At 44.0% G+C, this 20,719-nt stretch overlaps 1 protein-coding gene and 1 long non-coding RNA gene across 7 annotated transcripts in view; one reads left to right on the top strand and one right to left on the bottom strand.

The window, feature by feature from the left end:
- LOC130368282 (uncharacterized) overlaps positions 1-2,101 on the top strand; it is an 80,548-nt gene extending 78,447 nt beyond the window's left edge. For both annotated transcript variants that reach the window (XR_008892400.1, XR_008892401.1), the window contains exon 4: positions 1,633-2,101. This is a non-coding gene — a long non-coding RNA (uncharacterized LOC130368282). The remainder of the gene's footprint in view (positions 1-1,632) is intronic.
- Positions 1-20,719, bottom strand: part of MEGF11 (multiple EGF like domains 11) — a 581,277-nt gene that overhangs the window by 544,854 nt on the left and 15,704 nt on the right. The window contains exon 1 of one of the 5 annotated variants that reach the window (XM_056571686.1): positions 3,305-3,438. The exons of 1 other annotated variant lie outside the window; for it this stretch is intronic. The gene's annotated coding sequence lies outside the window, so the exon portion shown is untranslated. Of the gene's footprint in view, positions 1-2,094; positions 2,360-3,077; positions 3,182-3,304; positions 3,439-20,719 lie in introns of those variants that run through there. 3 more of the 5 variants (XM_056571690.1, XM_056571687.1, XM_056571689.1) reach the window with 3 other exon arrangements.

Genomic DNA, 20,719 nt, shown 5'->3' with positions numbered 1-20,719 from the left:
CAAATTCTTCTGTCTAGAAAGTATAGGCATCTATATAAAATGTAAAAGAAAAATCCAATTTATAAAAAGGGAACAAAAAAGTTTTTTTTAATTGCATCTTACTTTAAAACTACTGAAAGCCGATGTAGCAGAGCTAAATTTGTTCACTACCTCTTGCACATCTTCATTGCTATTTCTGTTACCATAAATAAGTCCTATGTTTGTGTGTGTGTGCGTGTGTGTGTATATATATATATATATATATATATATATATATATATATATATATACAGTGGTCCCTCAACTTACAATGGCCTCAACATACAATAGTTTCAACATGCAATGTTTTTTTCTGGTCCATTGTAACTTGAACCCAGACTCAACATACAATGTTATGGACAGTCCAGATCTGTGAAACGTGTCACAACTGGAGGAACTGACCAATCAGAAAGGACATTTTACCGGTAAATCACCTCTATTACTGAAGTGCCTGCACTGACTGGTGTCTGGTAGTGCCCCCTACAGTACAGGGAGGAACTACAAATTCTGTACTACTCCTTACCTGTGCCAGGGTTAGCTGCTCCTTTGGACACCAAGTAAGAGTGGCTCCATTTGGGACACTGTGTGTACTCTATAGGACCCTGAAGAAGCTCCTGTCCTCTACATAAACCATTGTTTCCCAACCAGGGTGCCTCCAGCTGTTGCAAAACTACAACTCCCAGCATGCCCGGACAGCCAACGGCTGTCCGGGCATGCTGGGAGTTGTAGTTTTGCAACAGCTGGAGGCACCCTGGTTGAGAAACACTGAGATAGACAGTGATTTACAGCTCCCAGCAGATCTTTCTTACTTTTATATGTAAGGATTTGCTTTATCTATATTAGTTATCTACTTATTTTTCTTTAATCCTCACTTTTCCTATTTTTGGATGACATTTTGGGGCCTTCAGAACCAATTACCAGGTTTCCATAGAGTTAGGGTCTCAACATACAATGGTTTCAACATACAATGGTTGTCCTGGAACCGATTAATATAGTAATTTGAGGGACCACTGTGTATATATATCTGACATGTTTTTGGGGCTCCTTCAGGATTCTTCAAAACTCTTCCCCCTCCTCATACACTGGCTTCTAAATCCTCTACTATTAATACTACTAAAACAATAAAAGCACCACATACAACACTCCAATCCCATTCTACCCAAACGCCAACCACAATCCTCTTTGACACATTTCGGATTACGCAAACGCAAAACCCCCTCCAAGAAATACCTTAATATAATAAACAATGTAAAGTATCATTTGCACATGGACACATACTGATGCCAAACTACGACATATTAGCCAAAGTAATACAACAAACCACAACTTCAATTCTTCCTAATACCTTAATAGCCAGATTAGCTCACAACTTCTTATTACAACATAAAGGCTGATTAGGAATAAAAAAAAAAATAATAATAAACAATGGCGCTGGCGCTCCATATAGAATGTGACTCATTGAAATGAAGCATGCAGCTACACCTGGTATATGCAGAATGGGTTAAAAATAGAACGGCACACGAACAATTTCTTACAGCGAGCCTGGTGGTTATGTAATTAAAAGCTTTTTTTTTTTTTTTTTTGCTTTTTTTTTTTTTTTGTTCCTTACTGTAGATTTCAAGAAAACTTTGGCTAAGAGTAAAGCGAAAAGACGTTCTTGTCGCCTTCACCTCCCTGAACATTTTTTTTTTTTTTTTAACGAGAAGAGCCCCCCTTTAATTATAGCAACTTCGCAATCCACAAGCTCGGAGAACAGAAGACGACCCTGGCGAGATGGAGAATGTTTAGCAGTTAATTCCAGTACCAGACAGTTGCCCCGAGACAGACTCGCTGCTGCCTCCGTCACCCCTTAAAAAAAAATCACTTTATAACTGAGAACGTGAAAAAGAAGGGCAGCGGAGACAACCATCACACAAGTTCCATCGGAGCGTTTCGCTACGAGACGCAACCTTGATGATGCCACACGGTCGACCGATCGTGAAAAAAAGGGATCGCTCCCAGATGTCATCATTCCACCAAAATGAATGCCAGGAGCAGAAGTGGACACAAGGAAAAGCATGCAGAGAACCGTCATACCTACTGTGCTTGATGCGGAGACTTGGAGCACTCTCTATAGACACTTCACGGGATCCCTCTGCACTAGTATTTAAGAGGCTGATTATACAGCATCTCTATAACACACCCAGGTTACCATTATCATTAGCATTGTAAATTGGATCGCCAGGGCTAAATATAACCCTCCACGCTTCTCCCTCCGGTCATAAATAAATCGCTAAACATCCAACTATAGCAAAGGATACAGACAACAAAACAGCATTATGCAAAACAAGGGAAGGAGGAAAAAAAAAGTCTATGGACCTTGCAGGCGGCTACATCTGGCCCCGAAATGCTGCATTAAACACCTGCTGCCCAGTCCACATCTGCACCTTGTCTTTACTATGTAGCCATGCATGTGGACGTGTTGGCACCATTCTAACCAGGTGGGGGGTACCGGTTATAAGTGGCCATGTGAGTTAGGAGGAGGGGGGGACAATACTAGACTTAAATCAGCATAATCTGATGCTGCAGACAGTCTGCAATGCCCAACACACCTATTGTGTGACAACCCAACAACTTTGCCCCCTGGTACTATTGACACTATAGGAGGCTTGGGGCACGTCTGTAAACTGTGGCCCTCCAGAGGTTGCCAAAACTACAACTCCCAGCATGCCCGGACAGCCGTTGGCTGTCCGGGCATGCTGGGAGTTGTAGTTTTTTCGCAACATCTGGAAGAGCTACATCACTGATCACATACACATTGGTAATGCCCAAATCACTAGACAAACTCCTATGATTGCATATAGAGTCACTCCTCTAGATTTAAGGAGAACACCTCTCCAACAAGAGGCGGGGGACCTCAACAAGGGAAACACACACCTGGCCATGTAACCCTGCAGGTGCCAGTCTACCCAGTCTACTGCCACCACACACACACACACACTGTCTGCATTGCAGCTTTACTCCAGGGCTAGTAGTAGCCACAATGGGCTGTGAAGTCCAGGAGTGTCCCCTATACTCACCTCCGCCTGGGAGTGCAGTGCTGCTCAGTTGCAGAGTCCAAAAAACAAGTGCATAGAACCCAATGAGATCCTATAGATGGAGCTGCATGGAGACTTAACCCTCTGGGTGCCAATAAAGTAGCAATAAAGTATCACAAGAGGCTAGTCCTCCCTACACACAGATGCAGCATCCCTGCTGGGCACATACAGGTGGTACCCTGGCACTGCCCATGCACAGCCTCACTTACCTTACTTGTCCCGCCAGCAGCTGTAGTGATGGGATGATGATCAGAGAGGTCTCCTGTCTGCTGCTCTCCTGTCAGTCATTGTGCAGAGGACAGAAGCTCCGACACCCGACTCCCCCCTCCCCTCCCCAGCCCCGGGCTGCTCCCCACGTGTCCCCTGCTTGGCTGCTGCTCCTCCAGGCGGGATCAGGTCCCCTCCCCTCGGTGATGACTCAATCCTGGTCCCCCGGCTGCTCGTAGTGTGCTCGGTGCTCGGCTGCTGAGCTTCCAATGCGCAGCCCGGATCATTGATCACAGGTCAGGCTGCTGAATAAGCTATTAACTGCGCCGTACACTGCCGGATGGCTGTAACACTTTGTGTGCCACGGCTGCCCAGTGCGGGCTAGACAGAAGAGTGCGGGCACAGAGACTGGCACGGGAGGGGGGTAACAAAACACCAATTTAATTGTGCTGGAGACAATAGACATAGAAGAATGGGGATCAATGACAGTCATCAACACTTACAGCAGAGCAGAGCTGAGTGTGTTATGTGTGATAACTGCCCCCAGTGATATGTCTGATAACTGCCCCCAGTGTTATGTGTGATAACTGCCCCCAGTGTTATGTGTGATAACTGCCCCCAGTGTTATGTGTGATAACTGCCCCAGTGTTATGTGTGATAACTGCCCCCAGTGATATGTGTGATAACTGCCCCCAGTGTTATGTGTGATAACTGCCCCCAGTGTTATGTCTGATAACTGCCCCAGTGTTATCTGTGATAACTGCCCCAGTGTTATGTGTGATAACTGCCCCCAGTGTTATGTGTGATAACTGCCCCCAGTGTTATGTCTGATAACTGCCCCCAGTGTTATGTGTAATAACTGCCCCCAGTGTTATGTGTGATAACTGCCCCCAGTGTTATGTCTGATAACTGCCCCAGTGTTATCTGTGATAACTGCCCCAGTGTTATCTGTGATAACTGCCCCAGTGTTATGTGTGATAACTGCCCCCAGTGTTATGTGTGATAACTGCCCCCAGTGTTATGTGTGATAACTGCCCCCAGTGTTATGTGTGATAACTGCCCCCAGTGATATGTGTGATAACTGCCCCCAGTGTTATGTGTGATAACTGCCCCCAGTGTTATGTCTGATAACTGCCCCAGTGTTATCTGTGATAACTGCCCCAGTGTTATGTGTGATAACTGCCCCCAGTGTTATGTGTGATAACTGCCCCCAGTGTTATGTGTGATAACTGCCCCCAGTGTTATGTGTGATAACTGCCCCCAGTGTTATGTGTGATAACTGCCCCCAGTGTTATGTCTGATAACTGCCCCCAGTGTTATGTGTGATAACTGCCCCCAGTGTTATGTGTGATAACTGCCCCAGTGTTATCTGTGATAACTGCCCCAGTGTTATGTGTGATAACTGCCCCCAGTGTTATGTGTGATAACTGCCCCCAGTGTTATGTGTGATAACTGCCCCCAGTGTTATGTGTGATAACTGCCCCCAGTGTTATGTCTGATAACTGCCCCCAGTGTTATGTCTGATAACTGCCCCCAGTGTTATGTGTGATAACTGCCCCCAGTGTTATGTGTGATAACTGCCCCCAGTGTTATGTGTGATAACTGCCCCCAATTGTTATGTGTGATAACTGCCCCCAATTGTTATGTGTGATAACTGCCCCCAATTGTTATGTGTGATAAATGCCCCCAATTGTTATGTGTGATAACTGCCCCCAGTGTTATGTGTGATAACTGCCCCCAGTGTTATGTGTGATAACTGCCCCCAAGTGTTAAGTGTGATAACTGCCCCCAAGTGTTATGTGTGATAACTGCCCCCAGTGTTATGTGTGATAACTGCCCCCAGTGTTATGTGTGATAACTGCCCCCAGTGTTATGTGTGATAACTGCCTCAGTGTTATGTGTGATAACTGCCCCCCAGTGTTATGTGTGATAACTGCCCCAGTGTTATGTGTGATAACTGCCCCCAGTGTTATGTGTGATAACTGCCCCCAATTGTTATGTGTGATAACTGCCCCCAGTGTTATGTGGGATAACTGCCCCCAAGTGTTATGTGTGATAACTGCCCCAGTGTTATGTGTGATAACAGCCCCAGTGTTATGTGTGATAACAGCCCCCAAGTGTTATGTGTGATAACTGCCCCAGTGTTATGTGTGATAACTTCCCCCAGTGATATGTGTGATAACTGCCCCCAGTGATATGTGTGATAACTGCCCCAGTGTTATGTGTGATAACAGCCCCCAGTGTTATGTGTGATAACTGCCCCCAGTGTTATGTATGATAACTGCCCCCAGTTGTTATGTGTGATAATTGCCCCAGTGTTATGTGTGATAACTGCCCCCAGTTGTTATGTGTGATAACTGCCCCCAGTGTTATGTGTGATAACTGCCCCAGTGTTATGTGTGATAACTGCCCCCAGTGTTATGTGTGATAACTGCCCCCAGTGTTATGTATGATAACTGCCCCCAGTGTTATGTGTGATAACTGCCCCCAGTGTTATGTATGATAACTGCCCCCAGTGTTATGTGTGATAACTGCCCCCAGTGTTATGTGTGATAACTGCCCCCAGTTGTTATGTGTGATAACTGCCCCAGTGTTGTGTGATAACTGCCCCCAGTTGTTATGTGTGATAACTGCCCCAGTGTTATGTGTGATAACTGCCCCCAGTGTTATGTGTGATGACTGCCCCCAATTGTTATGTGTGATGACTGCCCCCAGTGTTGTGTGATAACTGCCCCAGTGTTATGTGTGATAACTGCCCCCAGTGTTATGTGTGATAACTGCCCCCAGTGTTATGTTTGATAACTGCCCCAGTGTTATGTGTGATAACTGCCCCCAATTGTTATGTGTGATAACTGCCCCCAATTGTTATGTGTGATAACTGCCCCCAGTGTTATGTGTGATAACTGCCCCCAGTGTTATGTGTGATAACTGCCCCCAGTGTTATGTGTGATAACTGCCCCCAAGTGTTATGTGTGATAACTGCCCCCAAGTGTTATGTGTGATAACTGCCCCCAAGTGTTATGTATGATAACTGCCCCCAAGTGTTATGTGTGATAACTGCCCCCAAGTGTTATGTGTGATAACTGCCCCCAGTGTTATGTGTGATAACTGCCCCCAGTTGTTATGTGTGATAACTGCCCCCAGTGTTATGTGTGATATCTGCCCCCAAGTGTTATGTGTGATAACTGCCCCCAGTTTTGTGTGTGATAACCGCCCCCCAAGTGTTATGTGTGATAACTGCCCCAGTGTTATGTGTGATAACAGCCCCCAAGTGTTATGTGTGATAACTGCCCCCCAAGTGTTATGTGTGATAACACTGGGGCAGTTATCACACATAACACTTGGGGGCAGTTATCACACATAACACTGGGGCAGTTATCACACATAACTCTTTGGGGCGGTTATCACACATAACACTGGGGCAGTTATCACACATAACACTTGGGGGCAGTTATCACACATAACTCTTTGGGGCGGTTATCACACATAACACTGGGGCAGTTATCACACATAACACTTGGGGGCTGTTATCACACATAACACTGGGGCAGTTATCACACATAACACTTGGGGGGCGGTTATCACACATAACACTTGGGGGCTGTTATCACACATAACTCTTTGGGGCAGTTATCACACATAACAGCCCCCAATTGTTATGTGTGATAACTGCCCCCAAGTGTTATGTGTGATAACTGCCCCAGTGTTATGTGTGATAACCGCCCCCCAAGTGTTATGTGTGATAACTGCCCCAGTGTTATGTGTGATAACAGCCCCCAAGTGTTATGTGTGATAACAGCCCCCAATTGTTATGTGTGATAACTGCCCCCAAGTGTTATGTGTGATAACTGCCCCAGTGTTATGTGTGATAACCGCCCCCCAAGTGTTATGTGTGATAACTGCCCCAGTGTTATGTGTGATAACAGCCCCCAAGTGTTATGTGTGATAACTGCCCCCCAAGTGTTATGTGTGATAACACTGGGGGCAGTTATCACAGATAACACTGGGGCAGTTATCACACATAACACTGGGGACAGTTATTACAGATAACACTGGGGCAGTTATCACACATAACACATGGGGACAGTTATCACACATAACACTTTGGAGCAGTTATCACACATAACACTTGGGGACAGTTATCACAGATTGAACACTGGGGGCAGTTATCACACATAACACTTGGGGGCAGTTATCACACATAACACTTGGGGGCAGTTATCACACATAACACTTTGGGGCAGTTATCACACATAACACTTGGGGGCAGTTATCACACATAACACTTGGGGGCAGTTATCACACATAACACTGGGGGCAGTTATCACACATAACACTTGGGGGCTGTTATCACACATAACACTTGGGGGCAGTTATCACACATGACACATGGGGGCAGTTATCACACATAACACTTGGGGGCTGTTATCACACATAACACTTGGGGACAGTTATCACAGATAGCACTGGGGGCAGTTATCACACATAACACTTGGAGTCAGTTATCACACATAACACTTGGGGGCAGTTATCATACATAACACTTGGGGGCAGTTATCACACATAACACTGGAGGTTGTTATCACACATAACACTTGGGGGCAGTTATCACAGATAACACTGGGGGCAGTTATCACACATAACACTTGGGGGCAGTTATCACACATAACACTGGGGGCAGTTATCACACATAACACTTGGAGTCAGTTATCACACATAACACTTGGGGGCAGTTATCATACATAACACTGGAGGTTGTTATCACACATAACTCTGGGAGCTGTTATCAGACATAACACTGGGGCAGTTATCACACATAACACTGGGGCAGTTATCAGACATAACACTGGGGCTGTTATCAGGCATAACAATTGTGGGCAATTATCAGACATAACACTTGGGGGCAGTTATCACACATGACACTTGGGAGCAGTTATCACACATAACACTTGGGGCAGTTATCACACATGACACTTGGGAGCAGTTATCACACATAACACTTGGGGCAGTTATCACAGATAACACTTGGGGCAGTTATCACACATGACACTTGGGAGCAGTTATCACACATAACACTTGGGGCAGTTATCACAGATAACACTTGGGGGCAGTTTTCACAGATAACACTGGGACAGTTATCACACATAACAACTGGGGGCAGTTATCACACATAACACTGGGGGCAATTATCACAGATAACACTGGGGCAGTTAACACACATAACACTGGGGGCAGTTATCACACATAACACTGGGGCAGTTATCACAGATAACACTGGGGCAGTTATCACACATAACACTGGGGACAGTTAACACACTCAGCCCTGCTCTGCTGTACAAGTGTCATGTGTGATAACTGCACCAGTGTTATCTGTGATGCCCCAGTGTTTTGTGTGATAACTTCCCCCAAGTGTTATCTGTGATAACTGTCCCAGTGTTATGTGTGATAACTGCCCCAGTGTTATGTGTGATAACTGCCCCCAGTGTTATGTGTGATAACTGTCCCCAAGTATTATGTGTGATAACAGCCCCCAAGTGTTATGTGTGATAACTGCCCCCAAGTCTTATGTGTGATAACTGCCCCCAAGTGTTATGTGTGATAACTGCCCCCCAGTGTTATCTGTGATAATTGCCCCCAGTGTTATCTGTGATAACTGCCCCCAAGTGTTATGTGTGATAACAGGCCCCAAGTGTTATGTGTGATAACTGCCCCCAAGTGTTATGTGTGATAACTGCCCCCAAGTGTTATGTGTGATAACTGCCCCCAAGTGTTATGTGTGATAACAGCCCCCAAGTGTCATGTGTGATAACTTCCCCCAAGTGTTATGTGTGATAACTGCCCCCAAGTGTTATGTGTGATAACTGCCCCCAAGTGTCATGTGTGATATCTTCCCCAAGTGTTATGTGTGATAACTGCCCCCAAGTGTCATGTGTGATAACTTCCCCCAAGTGTCATGTGTGATAACTGCCCCCGAGTGTCATGTGTGATAACTGCCCCAGTGTTATGTCTGATAACAGCTCCCAGAGTTATGTGTGATAATTTCCCAAGTGTTATGTGTGATAACTACCTCAGTGTTGTGTGCGATAACTGCCCCAGTGTTATGTGTGATTACATCCCCAGTGTTATGTGTGATTGCATCCCCAGTGTTATGTGTGATTACATCCCCAGTGTTATGTGTGATTGCATCCCCAGTGTTATGTGTGATTACAGCCCACGTGTTATGTGAGATAACAGCCCCCAGTGTTATATGTGATAACAGCCCCCAGTGTTATGTGCAGTCACCCAGTTATGTGCAGCCCCCCCTTTGTGCAGTCACCCAGTCTTCCATGTTCTTCCTGCTTCTGAGACGAACACTGGGAGCAGGACCTGCCGGTTCAGCCAATCACTGTTTAAGCTGCCAGGTCCTGCAATTGAGAGCGCCTTCCATTTCTCCCAAAATGTGACAGATAAAAACGATGGATTACAGCACAAAAATGAGCCCTCACACAGTTCTACAGACAAAAAGATAAAACCTTATGGGGGTCAGAAAATGGTGATGCAAAGCATTTTTTATTACACTTTTTTTTTTACTAAAAGGGGTTAATTATGGGGCCTTTAAAATTCAGGGACATTATTTTTGGCATATTGAGGTTTTGGCATTGGGTGTTGTTCATAAAATATTTGGACTGCCTGTGATTTTTGGTCCAGTTGTCCAGAAAACATAAAGCAGGAGGTTAGCAACCCTAGTGGTGATACGTGGGACTACAGGTAAACTGACTTATGTTGAATAACAAATATAGCTCTGCTTTACATTGGTAAGAATTGGAACATGAATCCAATAACCAGAATCACATGACATGGATCTAGAGGCTTTATGGAAAACATCCTATACAACACGCAGAGTCAGAACAATGCACTATGCGAGACATAGGGGTGCCTGTCTATTTATTTGTTCCCACGCAGTCTCCTACACGGAACTATAAAAAAATAAAAAAGACGATAAATAAATGAAATTAAACTTAAAAATTTTGGGGTGTATTTTATTTTACGCACGCATTGTGAACGATGGTGCATACCGAAATTCATTATCTTGGGCCTCACCCTCATTATTAATCACCTTTTGGTACATGTATTCTCATTTTGTCTGTTGATGTTGGCTTATGTTTATGAATTTAGTTGCACTTACACTTATATTTACGGTAATTCATTTATTTATTCATTTATTCATTCATGCACTGCTCGCTGTACGTTGTGAGGACCTGTGGCCAAAGAAAGCAAGATTATTATTATTAATATTATTATTACCCCCTTAAGGACCAAGTCTATTTTGACCTTAAGGACCAGAACATTTTTTGCACATCTGACCACTGTCATTTTAAAAATTAATAACCCTGGGATGCTTTAACTTATGAATTTTGATTCCGAGTTAGTTTTTTCGTGACATATTTTACTTTAGGTTAGTGGTAAATTTTTCTCGATACTTGCATCATTTCTTGGTGAAAAAAATCCTAAATTTCATGAAAAATTAGAAGAATGCATTTTTCTAAATTTGAAGCTCTCTGCTTGGAAGGAAAATGGATATTCCAAATAAATTATATATATTGATTCAGAGCTTCAAAGTTTAGCAGCAATTTTGCAATTTTTCACAAAAATTTTTTAGGGACCAGTTCAGTTTTTAAAGTGAATTTGAGGGTCTTCATGTTAGAACTATCCCATAATGGACCCCATTATGGAAACTGCACCCCTCAAAGTATTCAAAATGACATTCAGAAAGTTTGTTAACCCTTTTGGTGTTTCACCGTAATAGCAGCAAAGTGGAGGAGAAAGTTCTACATCTTCAGTTTTTACACTAACATGTTCTTGTTGACCCATTATTTTATTTTTTTCATTTTTACAAGGGGTAAAAGGAGAAAAAGCCACCAGAACGTGAAACCTAATTTCTCTTGAGTAAAGAAACACCTCATATGTGGATGTAAGGTGCTCTGCGAGTGCACTACAGGGCTCACAAGGGAAAGAGCAACAATGGGATTTTGGAGAGCAAATTTTGCTGAAATTGTTTTGGGGGGGCATGTCGCATTTAGGAAGCCCCCATGGTGCCAGAACAGAAAAAACAACCCCACATGGCACAATATTCGGGAAACTACACCCCTCAAGGAACGTAACAAGGGGTACAGTGAGCCTTATCACCTCACAGGTGATTGACAAACTTTTGTTAAAGTGGGACGTGAAAATGAAAAATTAGATTTTTTCACTAAAATGCTGGTGTTACCCCAAATTTTTCATTTTCACAGGGGGTAATAAGAAAAAATGTCTCCTTAAATTTGTGACACCATTTCTTTTGAGTAAAGAAATACCTCATATGTGGATGTAAAGTGCTCTGCAAGCGCACTACAGGGCTCAGAAGAGAAGGAGCGACAATGGGATTTTGGAGAGTGAATTTTGCTGAAATGGTTTTTGGGGGGCATGTTGCATTTAGGAAGCCCCCACAGTGCTAGAACAGCTAAAAAAAAACCACACATGGTAACTATTTGGGAAACTACACCCCTCAAGGAACCTAACAAGGGGTACAGTGAGCCTTTTCACCTCACAGGTGATTGACAAATTTTCGCTAAATTTGGACATGAAAATGAAAAATTCGATTTATTTCACAAAAATGCTGGTGTTACCCCAAATTTTTCCTTTTTCACAAGGGGTAATAGGAGAAAAAGCCCACCAAAATTTGCAGCACCATTTCTTCTGAGTTTGGAAATACCCCATATGTGGATGTAAAGTGCTCTGCAGGCGCGCTACAGAGCTCAGTAAAGAAGGAGAGCCATTGGGCTTTTGGAGATGGACCACTGTTCAAAAAATCTGTCAGACACATGTGGGGTGTAAATGCTCACTGCACCACTTGTTACATTCTTTGAGGGGTGTAGTCTCCAAAATGGGGTCACATATGAGGGGGGAGGGCTCCACTGTTCTGGCACCATGGGGGCTTTGTAAACGCACATGGCATTAAATTCCAGCCAAATTCACTCTCCAAAAGCCCAATGGCGCTTCTGAGCCCTGTAGTGCGCCCGCAGAGCACTTAACATCCACATATGGAGTATTTCCTTACTCAGAAAAAAGAGTGTTACAAATTTTGGGGGGGGATTTTTTTTCTATTACCCCTTGTTAAAAATAAAAATGTGGGGTAACATCAGCATTTTAGTGAAAAAAATCAAATTTTTCATTTTCACGTCCAACTTTAATGAAAATTTGTCAAATACCTGTGGGGTGTTAAGGCTCACTGTACCCCTTGTTACGTTCTGTGACGGGTGTAGTTTCCAAAATGGGGTCACATGCGGGTTTTTTTTTTGCATTTATGTCAAAACTGCTGTAACTATCAGCCACCCCTGTGCAAATCACCAATTTAGGCCTCAAATGCATGCTCTCCTGAGCCCTGTTGTGCACCCTCAAAGAACTTTACGCCCACATATAGGTTATTTTCCTACTCAGGATAAATTTTGTTACAATCTTTTTTCCTTTTACCTTTTGTGAAAATTAAAAGCATGGGGCAACACCAGAATGTTAGTGAAAAAAATAAAACATTTTTACACTAACATTACCAACTTTACCTTTTCATAAGGGGTAAAAGGAGAAAAAAAAATTTGTAACGCAGTTTCCAGTTTCTCCCGAGTATGGAAATACCCCATATGTGGCCCTAAAATGTTGACTTGAAATACGACAGGACTCTGAAGTGAGATAGCGCCATGCGCATTTGAGGACTATATTAGGGATTTGCATAGGGACGGACCATTACACGGACAGAAGCATTACACTTGCCTCAGCCACCAAAATACCAGCAGTGTTTCCCAAACAGGGTGCCTCCAGCTGTTGCAGTGGCTGTCCGGCAATACCGGTAGCTGTTGTTTTGCAACAGCTGGATGCTCCATGTTGAAAACAGTGCTGTACGAGACGTTTTTTATTTTTAATGGAGGGGGGGGGGGGGGCAAGTAACTGTGCAAGAGTGTGTGTATATGTAGTGTTTTATCCTTCATTTTGTGTAGTGTAGTGTTTTTAGGGTACATGTACACAGCCATTTTCCCGCTGGGAGTTTAAGTTACATTCACATGGGAGAGGGGGGATGGAAAGCTTCAGATGCTGCAAAACTAAAACTCCCAGCATGCACTGACAGACGATACATGCTGGGAGTTGTAGTTATGCAACAGCTGGAGGCACACTGGTTGGGAAACACAGAGTTTGTAACTTAACTCAGTGTTTCGCAACAAGTGTGCCTCCAGCTGTTGCAACTCTCAGCATGCATTGACAGCCGAAGGGCATGCTGGGATATGCAGTTATGCAACAGCTGGAGGCACACTACTACAACTCCCAGCATGCCCTTTGGCTGTCTGTGCATGCCGGGAGTTGTAGTTATGCAACAGCTGGGGGCACGATTTTTTATTTAAAAAAATGTGCCTCCAGCTGTTTCATAATTACAACTCCCAGCATGCACAGACTGCAAAAGGGAATGATGGGAGTTGTAGTTGTGCCTCCAGGTGTTGTATAACTAGAACTCCCAGAATGCCCTTTGGCTGTGCATGCTGGGAGTTGTTGCTAAGCAACAGCAGGAGGCAAACAGCGCTTACCTCCTGCTGTATGCTTCCACCAATGCTGCTGCTGCCACACCCACCAGGGACTCCCATTGATGCCGCAACTGCAAGGGACCCTCGCCGCCACCTCCAGGGACCCCTGCCAACCGTCGGAACAGATAAGGGACCTCCTCCACTGCGGGGATGCTGCCGATCACCAGTGATTAGGCCGTTCTCGGCCGTCCGATCACGCGATCATGAGGTGTTACCCGTGCCACCTCACTCCTGTTTGGCAAGGGTAACTGGCGATGTCTCGGACAGCACCAGTCACCCTCTTTATCCCGGGTCTGAATTGACCAATGATTTGCGGAGATCACCGACATAGGGGGGGGGGGGGGGTCTGAGGACCCCCCCAGGGGTTTGCATGGGATGCCTGCTGAGAGATTTCAACAGGCATCCCGTTCCGTTCACCGCCCAGTTAACATCAGTGAACGGAAACGTTCAGGGTGTACAGGTACGCCCTGGGTCCTTAAGTCCCAGGATGTCAGGGTGTACCTGTACGCCCTGTGTCTGGGACGGAATAATAAAAATAACAAGCTTAGTGGGCCCCAATCACATACCTTTATAGGGTAGGGTCACACACCACGCATCCGCAGCGTATTTGACTGCCAGCGGAAAATCCATCACTTCAAGCAGACACTCAGAGCTACAGGGAGCTCGCTCTGTCGTTCTGTGACTGCCAGCAGAAAATCTGCAGTGTCAAATACGCTGCGGATGCGCTGTGTGGGACCCTACAATTACAGTTTCTTGATACACCTTTCTATCCCTGAGATATGAGTTCATAGCTTGTCTGACAATTCAGGTAATCAGTCAGATAGGCGTGAACTTAATTTTAATAATGAAAGTGAATATCACGTGATGGGTGTGAATATTATGTGATGTGTGGTGATTTTACAGTCAGGGGGTGTGTATTAGGTATACACTCCCCTCAATGTACATTCACACCCCCTAAAGGTCTATTCACACGTACAGTATTGTGTGCAGATTTGACACGCAGATTTGATGCACAGGATTTTCTGCTGCAGATTTCAATGTAAACTGAACACTGCTTGAAATCCTGCGCATTAAATCTGCGCAGAATACTGTACGAGTGAATAGACCCTGACAGTATAATCCCACCCATCACATGATAGTCACTCACATTATGTCCATCTGACTGATTTCCTGAATTGTCAGATAAATTATAAACCCTCAAATCTTAGGAACAGAAGGACATGTCAAAAGAAACCCCCCTAAATTGTGTGTTCTTTTTCCATTTCTCCCCTACACATAACAAGTTTTTTTATACTACACTGTACATTCTTTGGTAAAATGAAAGGTGTCATTGTAAAGTACATGTTACGCCGAGCGCTCCGGGTCCCCGCTCCTCCCCGGAGCGCTCGCTTCTCTCTCGCTACCGCAGCGCTCCGGGCAGCTCCACTGACCCGGTGCGCTGCGATACCGTCTCCAGCCGGGATGCGATTCGCGATGCGGGTAGCGCCCGCTCGCGATGCGCACCCCGGCTCCCGTACCTGACTCGCTCTCCGTCTGTCCTGTCCCGGCGCGCGCGGCCCCGCTCCCTAGGGCGCGCGCGCGCCGGGTCTCTGCGATTTAAAGGGCCACTGCGCCGCTGATTGGCGCAGTGGTTCCAATTAGTGTGTTCACCTGTGCACTCCCTATTTATACTTCACTTCCCCTTCACTCCCTCGCCGGATCTTGTTGCCATTGTGCCAGTGAAAGCGTTTCCTTGTGTGTTCCTAGCCTGTGTTCCAGACCTCCTGCCGTTGCCCCCGACTACGATCCTTGCTGCCTGCCCCGACCTTCTGCTACGTCCGACCTTGCTTCTGTCTACTCCCTTGTACCGCGCCTATCTTCAGCAGTCAGAGAGGTTGAGCCGTTGCTAGTGGATACGACCTGGTCACTACCGCCGCAGCAAGACCATCCCGCTTTGCGGCGGGCTCTGGTGAAAACCAGTAGTGACTTAGAACCGATCCACTAGCACGGTCCACGCCAATCCCTCTCTGGCACAGAGGATCCACTACCTGCCAGCCGGCATCGTGACAGTACAATTGGTCCTATAAAAACAAGCCCTCATATAGCTCTGTGGATGGATCTTAAAATACGGAAATTGGCTGTTCCCCCAAGGCCCACACAGGCTGTGTCCTCAAAGAACTCCAGCCAAATGAAATTACCTTTTATATAGCTGCATATGTTAAAGTTATACAACTTTGCAATGTACAAGTGTAATCTTTCCTGAACACATTTGCTTCTCTCAGCTTTCCGTCCAGACAGGAAGTCCAGTAGTTCTTATCACTCATAATGACTTGCGGGCACCAGTTTGCTGGGCTCAAAATGTCCGTTTCTAATGTCGCACTCACTTTTTGTCAGCTTAGACAGCCAGCACTTCAGTGTGTTGTGTGTTACTGTTCCTGATTGGCTGAGGCACACACACCTCCCTCATCTATATTCACTTCTTCTCTAACCATGTGACCTACTCAGCTCTCTGAAGGCAACTCCTCCTGCAGCTCCCACAGGAAACAAGCGCAGGGGCTGATGGTCTGTGTAGTAGCTTTCAGCTCCCTACAACCATCAGGAAGTACCTGGATTTTCAAAGGTTGTTGATGAGGGTTATGGAAGTCTCATTTTAAAACAAATCAGCTGGGATGCCTTGTGGAGTCATGGTGAGTATATATATATATATATATATATATATATATATATACATATATATACATATATATATATATATATATATATATATATATATATGTATGTATATTTTTTGAAAGTTTTTATTTTTTACTACTTTTGGTTGGCTATCTCCTTTAAGGGGTTTAACAGAACAGAAAAAAAGGAGCCTGCATCATTTTTGTGTCTTGAAGCACCCTGCTTAAAAGGGGTATTCCCCTGGAAAAAAATTTTTTTTTATAAACTGGTGCCAGAAGGTTATATAGATTTGTAAATTACTTCTTTTAAATAATCTTAATCATTCCAGTACTTCTCAGTTACTGTATGCTCCACAGGAAGTTCTCTTCTTTTTGAATTTCCTTTCAGTCTGACCACAGTGCTCTCTGCTGACACCTCTGTCCATGTCAGGAACTGTCCAGAGTAGGAACAAATCCCCATAGCAAACCTCTCCTGCTCTGGATGGTTCCTGACATCGACAGAGGTGTCAGCAGAGAGCACTGTGGTCAGAGAGAAAGGAAATTAAAAAAGAAAAGAACTTCCTGTGGAGCATATAGCAGCTGATAAGTACTAGTAGGGTTAATTAAGTAATTTACCAATTTGTTTAACTTTCTGGCACAAGTTGATTTAAAAAAAAAAAAGTTTTCCAGTGGAGTACCCCTTTAACCCCTTAAGGACTCAGACAATTTAATTTTTAAGTTTTCATTTTTTCCTCCTCGCCTTCTAAAAATCATAACTCTTTTATATTTTTATCCACAGACTAGTATGAGGGCTTGTTTTTTGCGCGACCAGTTGTCCTTTGTAATGACATAACTCATTATATCATAAAATGTATGGCGCAACCAAAAAACACTATTTTTGTGGGGAAATTAAAAAGAAAAACGCAATTTTGCTAATTTTTGAAGGTTACGTTTTCACGCCGTACAATTTACGGTAAAAATGATGTGTGTTCTTTATTCTGAGGGTCAGTACGATTAAAATGATACCCATTATTATATACTTTTATATTATTGTTGTGCTTAAAAAAAATCACAAACTTTTTAACCAAATTAGTACGTTCATAATCCCTTTATTTTGATTACCTATAACTTTTTTATTTTTCCGTATAAGCGGCGGTGTGAGGGCTCATTTTTTGCGCCATGATCTGTACTTTTTTTTGATACCACATTTGCATATAAAAAACTTTTAATACATTTTTTATAATTTTTTTTTAATAAAATGTATTAAAAAAGTAGCAATTTTTGATTTTTTTTTTTTTACATTCACACCGTTCACCGTACGGGATCATTAACATTTTATTTTAATAGTTCGGACATTTACGCACGCGGCAATATCAAATATGTCTATAAAATTTATTTTTTACGCTTTTTGGGGGTAAAATAGGAAAAAACGGACGTTTTACTTTTTTATTGGGGGAGGGGATTTTTCACTTTTTTTTTACCTTTACATTTTTTTTCATTTTTTTTACACTCGAATAGTCCCCATAGGGGACTATTCATAGCAATACCATGATTGCTAATACTGATCTGTTCTATGTATAGGACATAGAACAGATCAGTGTTATCGGCTATCTTCTGTTCTGGTCTGCTCGATCACAGACCAGAGCATAAAATGCCAGGAGCCGGAAGGAGGAAGGTGAGGGGACCTCCGTGCGGCGTTCTGAATGATCGGATCCCCGCAGCAGCACTGCGGGCGATCCGATCGTTCATTTAAATCGCGCACTGCCGCAGATGCCGGGATCTGTCTTGATCCCGGCACCTGAGGGGTTAATGTCGGACGCCCGCGAGATCGCGGGCGTCGGCCATTGCCGGCGGGTCCCTGGCTGCGATCAGCAGCCAGGATCAGCCGCGCATGACACGGGCATCGCTCCGATGCCCGCGGTTATGCACAGGACGTAAATGTACGTCCTGGTGCGTTAAGTACCACTGCACCAGGACGTACATTTACGTCCTGCGTCCTTAAGGGGTTAAGGGTATGTTCACATGTGCGTATTTTGCTGTGCACTTTTCTGCCGATTTTCCACAGAAGATTTTACTACCCATTGACTTCACGACCCCCGCCGTTTGTACCCAGCATTCTAAACAAACACCAGGAGCTGCACAGAGATTGCAAGGTTCCCAGCTGTGGGATCCCCACGATCAGACATCTTAAGATGTCAATGGGTGGAGTACCCCTTTAAGGGGCACTATCGCTTTCACTGCAACTTTTTCCTAGAGATCGTCAGTGGACATAGCAATTGGACCCCCACCCATTAGACATTGACCATCTAAAGAAGGATCAGAGTATCTAATTATTCTCAGTTGGTCAAGGATAATCACTTACAGCGTATCCCACGTATGTAATAGTCAACATTTCAAAGCCTCTTTATGGGTCTGTTGGACATAAAAAAGTTATTAGCCTTAGGGCTTTCATAAAAGGGTCTACTGCTTTTTACAGCTTCTATTCTGAACTAATAAAGTGTGAGCAACTGATCTGTCAGGGAACCCCTCCAACATAAATGCACTGTCCAGAGAAAAGAACCCCTTCAGTGTTCTCCCGTTGTAGGACTTTATGATGTCTTTGGGGTCCATAAGCTTGGCACTGAGGTTATGGTGCCCTACCTGTCAGAGCTGAGGTGATGCAGTTGTGATCCTAGCCCTCGGTCAGTGATTGTCACGGTGACTTGACTCCATCAATCTAACTTTATGTTGTCTAAATGTCAAAAAGTTCCTTAAATTGAAAAGCGGTCCTTTTAAATGCATAGTGGTGTATTAGAAGAACTCATTGCTAAATGTAAGTTGGGGAAGGCAGGCATGTAATAGTAACAGGGTGCCCTTTTAGCAGATAATTGAGACTTTTAAATTCTCCAGAAAAGACTGTGCATTGATGTCCCTGCTTAGTGTTTCTCAATTAGAAATTCTTCTGTGGCTGCACAGACTGTGCTGATGCTTTGTGGCCACAAAGAGAGAGAGACGAATCCAGACTGCACATTGGGAGCGCAGCAGCCACCTCCTGGCTCATGTAGCCTATTGTGGATGCTCACAACTTCACTATGTTATTTCATTTCTATAGATTAAAAAAAAAGTTGCTGCTTCCTTTAAAAAGAAATTTAAATTCACCATATGACTTTGTTGTTTAGTAGGAAAATGCATAGACTGTGAATGGGAGGATTACACATTGGCCAATTTTGGATGGCTAGAAGAGAACAATAGTGAGAAAAGCATCAGGTAGTACTCTCAGTATGAGTCCCAAATCGGCTTGCTTCTGTACAGTTCAGGCTTTTAAAGTGCATCTGTCACATGAAATTTAGTTGGTAAGCCGGTAACGCAGTGTGCAAAGAGTTAAAATTCACATTCCAGGAAACATTACTTCTAAGATTTCCTTGCTTTATTTCCTATGTTATGGCATCCTCTGTATCTGATTGACACACAGGGCTCCTGTGAACGTGCCGTTTGTGAGATGAGTCTCCGAGCGATCCTGAAGTTTTGTAACTTACTGCGCTTGTGTCACCACAGAGCTTTGGGATCACATAAAGACTCACCACATGAATGGTGCATGCGAGGGAGCCCTATGTGTCAATCACACACAGGATATGCCATGATGTGAGGGGAAAGAAGCGTTGCACCATGCCTCTCCATATGTTCATGACTAAAGAAAACTTTATTTTCCATAGGAAATAAATTAAAGGTAAAGTGCATCTGTCAAATTTCATGTGACAGATTCACTTTAACACCTTAAGGACGCAGGGTGTACAGGTACACCCTGACGTCCTGGTACTGATACCTGTACGTCCTGTGTCCCGTTACCAGGGTTCACAAGCGGACCTACTGTGGGGGCTAAAAAAAAAGTAAAAACTGTTAAAAAAAAAAGAATAAATGTGAATAAGCCCCCACCCTAATAAAAGTTAAAATCACCCCATTTTCCTATTTTTTTAAATAAAATAATGTAATAAAAAAATCATATGTGGTACCGCCGCATGCGTAAATGTCCAAACTATTAAAATATAAGGTTAGCTAAACCGCACGGTCGATGGCGTACACGTGAAAAAATACCAAAGTCCAAAATTGCGCATTTTTGGTCACTTCATATACCAAAAAAAATATAAATAAGAAGCGATCAGAAAGTACCATCATAAACAAAAATGGTACTGATAAAAACTGCAGACCACGGCGCAAAAAAATGAGC

This window comes from Hyla sarda, chromosome 4, assembly GCF_029499605.1.
Source record: "Hyla sarda isolate aHylSar1 chromosome 4, aHylSar1.hap1, whole genome shotgun sequence".
In the NCBI taxonomy this organism is placed as follows: domain Eukaryota; kingdom Metazoa; phylum Chordata; class Amphibia; order Anura; family Hylidae; genus Hyla; species Hyla sarda.
The sequence above is the reverse complement of the archived record's forward strand: the minus strand, read 5'-3'. Positions and strand labels throughout refer to the sequence as shown.